This window comes from Nelumbo nucifera, chromosome 2 (assembly GCF_055504915.1).
Source record: "Nelumbo nucifera cultivar China Antique chromosome 2, China Antique-T2T, whole genome shotgun sequence".
NCBI lineage: Eukaryota > Viridiplantae > Streptophyta > Magnoliopsida > Proteales > Nelumbonaceae > Nelumbo > Nelumbo nucifera.
Window position 1 is genome coordinate 106,128,288 of NC_142650.1, and position 5,875 is coordinate 106,134,162.

Here is a 5,875-nt window from a genome sequence, read left to right on the forward strand (position 1 = left end):
CACATAATGAATCAAGTTTAGATATTGCCTGATTCAATTTGAAATCAATCCGTTTGCACCCCAAAACTTGGGTATTGTAGACACCCAATTTTTGTGCCCTTTAGTATTTTTTTAGCACTTCAAGCATTAAGTATACTTTAGCTAACATCTCAACCAATCTAGGGGATTTTTGGAATTTTACAAAAAGTTTAAACCTTTAAGTTAAACTAATCCAACACTATAGGTACATATAACCCAAAATTCCAAATCCAACAATAAAAATCACTCAAATCCAACACTGTTTACTCCTTTCATCTTAAGGCCCAAAACCGGAACCAATTTCAGCTATCCAATCAGGATCATTTTGATCATGAACCTCATATCACATCAAGTCACCAAAGGTACATAGAGCCCAAAATTCCAAATCTGACAATATCAAGATCACCCAAATCTGACATCGTTAACCTTTCATCTCAAGACCTAAAGAAATCTAACCTTGTATATGCATAGAGTTTGAAATTCCAAGTCCAACAATACAAGACTTTCCAAATCCGACACCATTAACCCCTCCATCTTGAGACCCCAAGAAAGACTCAATTATAAGTGTCTATTAGGAATCTTCTTCAATGAAACTTGGAACCTAAAAACCCATACAGCTAGATCTTTCTCCTAGGCCCTAGAACAATCTTTAAACTTGGTACTTCATTGAAACTTGGAACCTAGTGTCCAATCAATCAAGACAGTCACCTAAACTTGGTATTCCTTTTAGGCAAATTCATAAGAGAATGTATCTAATCTTTGAATTGATTGAGACAATCTCTCACATGTCATGCCAACCCTTATTTGTCAGATGGGTTTCTACATCCAACCACAGAAAATAATATCCATACTATTGAAACTATCATAACAGTCCTTAATGGTCCAAACTGCAAAATCATAATTCCCACCAACTAATTCTTTCCTGCCATGTTTAAGTGTCGAGATCAATTCTACCATCGGCCATGCCTGGCATGTCTATGTGTCAAGACTAATTCCCTTGACTGTTAAACAGGTTTCCACATCTTCCACTAAAAGATGATTCCGATTTGTCCATTGGAACAAGCATAACGGTCCTTAATGGTCAAAAATTAAAATTGTAGTTTTGGCTAGCTCGACCTTGCCTAGCTTGTGCAGGTGTGAGGACCAACTTTATCATCCATTAAAAGGGCTTCCACATCTACTACTGAAAGTTTATGCCCATTTAACCATCAGAACCACCATAACGATACTTAACACACAAAACTATGAAAATGTAGTATTGGCGACATAGGCCCTCCCTAGCTTGTGTAGCTATTAAGACCAACTCCGTCATATATGAAATGAGATATGATTTTACATTAGCTCCTTAAAGATGATACTCAATAGGCTTAAGAAACTACCACAATAGTCCTTAACGATCGAAACTATGAAATTACAATTTTGGCTAGCCTAACCCTTCCCAGCATGTCTAGGCCTTGAGACCAATTCTGTGCAATCCATTAAACTAGATGCCACATCCACTCATAGATACGGTGCCCAACTAGCCACCATAACCACCATAATAGTCCTTAATGTTCAAAACTGCAAACCAGTCCAACCTTGCATAGTGTGTCCAAGTGTCGAGACTAATTCCATCATCCATTATATGGGATTCCACATTCTCCCCTAAAGGTTGTGCTTATTTATCCATTGAAACCATCATAATAGCCCTTAATGTTGAAATCATGAAATCACAGTTTTGTCCTATCTATCCATGTCATGTGTATTTAGGTGTAGGGACCAATTCCGCCATCTATTATATGGGCTTCCACATCTACTTGTAAAAGATGGTGCTCATTTGACTTTTAGACATTTCTAGTAGTCCAATGTGCCAAGACAAATTGTGGCATCTATTATATGGATTTCCGCATTTAGTTGTAAAAAAATAATCCCCTTTCAATTGTTAGAACCCCTATAATAGTTTTTAATGGTCAAAATTACAAAATCACCATTTGATCAATTCGACCTTGTCTAATGGTTCTAGGTGCCATGACAAACTATTCCAATCTATCATACAAGCATCCACATTCGCTCGCTCATAAAAGATGATGCCCATCCAATTGTCAAAACTCTCATAATGGTGCTTAATAATTGAAACTACAAAATCACAGTTTTGGCTAATCGAGCCATGTTTTGTAGTTCCAAGTGTCAAGACCAATTCCACTATCTATTGTACTAGTTTCTACATATGTAAGTAATAGAAGGTGCCTATCCAGGCCCTAAAACCCTTGTAACAGTCCTTAACAGTTGAAACTATGAAATTACAATTTTGGGTAGTGCAACCTTGTTTCATGGTTTTAGGTGCTAGCACCAACTACAGCATATATTATATTAGTTTCTACATCCGAATATAAAAGATGCTGCCCATCTGGTCACTAAGACCACAACAACAGTCCTTAATGGTTGAAATTGTGAAATCACAATTTTGGTCAGCTGGACCATATTTGTGTCCAATTGTTGGGACCAATTCAGCCATCCGTTCTATGGGCTTCCACATCTTCTTATAAAAGATGATGCCCATTTGATTTTCCAAAACCCCCATAATTGTCCTTAAGTCAAAATTGCGTTGGATTTGGTTACAATACAATTTTATTTTCACTAATATAAATGTATGGGAGTGCAAATGAAAAAAATGCAAATTCTTGTTTAGTTTTATTTTGAGTTTTACTTTATTTTGCTTCATTTGTATTGCAATCAAATAAAATAAACTAAAATTTAAAACACAAATAGGTCATAATTTTCACTTAAATCATTTACATTGCTATAGTTTTGCATTAGTACAAATTTATTTGCATTACAACCAAACACAACCTAAGTCAAAATTTCGAAATCACATTTTTCACCATTGAAACCCCATAACTATCCCATCTTTTACTTGAGAAAGTTGGTGGAAACATGTATAACAGATGGCACTGTTTGCCCCAACACCTATAACCGCCAGATAGGATTGGGTTGGATAAAACTATGATTTTGTAGTTTAACCATTAAAGACCATTATGGGGGTTTCAAGGGTCGAATTAGGACCATATTTTATGGTTAGATGTGGAAACCCGTATAACAAATGGTGCAGTTTGTATTGACACATGGAATTACCAAACATGGTCAGACCAGTGAAAAATGTTATTTCATAGTTTCAATTGTGAAAGACAATTATGGGAGTTTCAATAGATGAATCAGAACTAACCTTGCAAGTAGATGTGGAAGCTTGTATAACAGATGGTCCCTATGCTTGGACATACCAAACAAAGTCAAGTTGACCAAAATTGTGGTTACATAATTTCAACACTAAGGACCGTTAGAATGGCTTTGGGGCCGGATGGGCATCGTCTTTTATATTCAAATATGGAAATTAATATAACAGATGGCATAGTTGGCCCTAGCACCTAGAACTGTAAAACAATGTTAGACTAGCTAAAACTATGATTTTATAGTTTTATTTGTTAAGGATTGTTACAAGGGTTTTGTAGCCCAGAGAGTTACATTTTCTGACCTACGTATATGAAAACTAGTAAACAAATAATTGAGTTGGTCCTAACACCTTAAACTACAAAAGAGGGCTTGGTCGGCTAAACTTATAATTTTGTAGTTTTAACTATTAAGCACCGTTATGGGGCTTTGAAAATTAGATGGGCACCTTTTTTATGGGTGAATATGAATACTCATATGACAGATGGAACAATTTATCGTAGCACTTGGAACCGCTAGACAAGGTCAGGCTGACCAAAACTGTGATTTCGTAACTTTAACCATTAAAAACCTTTATGGGGATTTCAATGAGGATCTTTTAAACCTGTATAATGAATGATGAAATTGGTTCCAACACTTAAACATGGCAAATAGGGTTGAGCCAACCAAAATTGTGATTTAACAGTTTTGACCATTAAGGGTTGTTATGAGGGTTTTGGAGGTCACATCGGCATCATCTTTAATGTTTGGATGCGGCGGAAACTAGTATGACGTAATTGGCCCCAACACTTGGAACCATAAAACAAGATTAGGCTAGCAAAAATTATGATTTCACGGTTTCAACCATTAAAGACCGTTACAAGGGTTTTGGCACCCTAATGAGCACCATCTTTTACCTATAAATGTGCATATTAGTATAGCAAATACTGGAGCTGGTCCTAACACTTAGAACTATAAAACAAAGCTGGACTGGCCAAAATTGTAATTCTGCAATTTCAATTGTTAAGCATCATTATGGGGGTTAGGCCAGCCAACCTTGTTGGTGTTGGCACTTGGAACTGCTAGGTATCTTTTATGGTAGAATGTAGATACTTGTATGTCAGGTAGCACCATTTGTTCTGACACTTGAAACTGCTACACAGGGTTAGGCCAGCCAAAATTCTGATTTTTTAGTTTCGACAATTAAAAATCATTATGGGGGTTATGACAATTAAGTGAGGACTACCTTTTATGGTTGGATGTGAAAACTTATATAACAAATGGCATAGTTTGTCTTGGCACTTGGAACTGCTAGGCATGGCTAGGTTGGTGAAAAAAGTGATATCACCATTTTGATTGTTAAGGATAGTTATGGGGATTTTGATGATCGAATCGACACATTCTTTTATAGATAGATATGGAATCCCATATAACGGATGGGGGAATTGATCCTGACACCTAAACACACATAATAGGGCTGGATAGGCAAAACTGCAATTTCATAATTTCAATTATTAAGGGTTGTTATGGTGGCTAAATAGGCACAATATTTTTGGTAGAATGTGGAAGGCTAGATTGGTCCAAACTATTATTTCATAGTTTTAAATGTTAAGGATTATTATGGTGGTTCTGATGGCTAGTTGGGCATCATATCTTAAGAGTGGATGTGGTAACTAGTTTAATGGATGCACAAAATTGGTCTTGAGAGCTAGACACACAAGGAAGGCTGTCTTTTAAGGGTTAATGTAGAAACTCGTTTCATAGATGATGGAATTGGTCTTGAAAGCTGCATAAACCAAGGAAGGCCAATGCCGCCAATAATGCAATTTCTTAGTTTTGTGTGTTAAGTATCGCTATAGCAGTCGAATGGGCATAGTCTTTTAGCTTTAGCAGTGGATGTAGAAACCCTTTTAGTGTATGATACATTTGATCTTGGCACCTACACAAGCTAGGCATGCTAGGCCAGCCAAAACTATAATTTATCAAATGGGAGTCATTTTTTAGGGACGGATGTGGAAACCTATTTAATGATTGAGGAAATTAGTCTCGACACATAGACACACTAGGCATGGCCTAACAAACAAAATTGTTATTTCACAATTTTGATGGCCAAGGACTATTGTGGTCATTCTAGTGCCTAGTTGAGTACTCTATTCTATGGTTGGACATGGTAACCCATTTTATAGATGGTGAAATTGGTCTCAAAATTTAGACACACTAGGTAGGGTTGGGATGGCAAAAAGTATGATTTTGAAGTTTTAACCATTATAAGAACTATTATGGTAATTTTGGGGGCCAGATGGATATTGTCTTTTAGTGAGTGATGTGGAAACCTATTTAATGGAGGGTAGAATTAGTTTTGACACTTAAACATGCTAAGAAAGGCCTGGTTAGTCAAAATTGTGATTTTGTAGTTTCAACCATTGAGAATCGTTAGGATGGTTCTAATGGTCGATTCGATATTATTTTCTATGGTTGGATGTAGAAACCCATATAACGGATGATGGAATTGGTCTTAACACCTTGGCATGTCCTACTGAGTTGTGTCAGCTAGGGGATGATTCAAGCTGAGCCAAGCCGAATACTTGGTTATTTGAGCTTGGCTCGCCGAAACTGTGTTAGGCTCGTGCTCGATTCAAACTAGAAATGTGAGCTCGAGCTTAGCTCGGTTCAA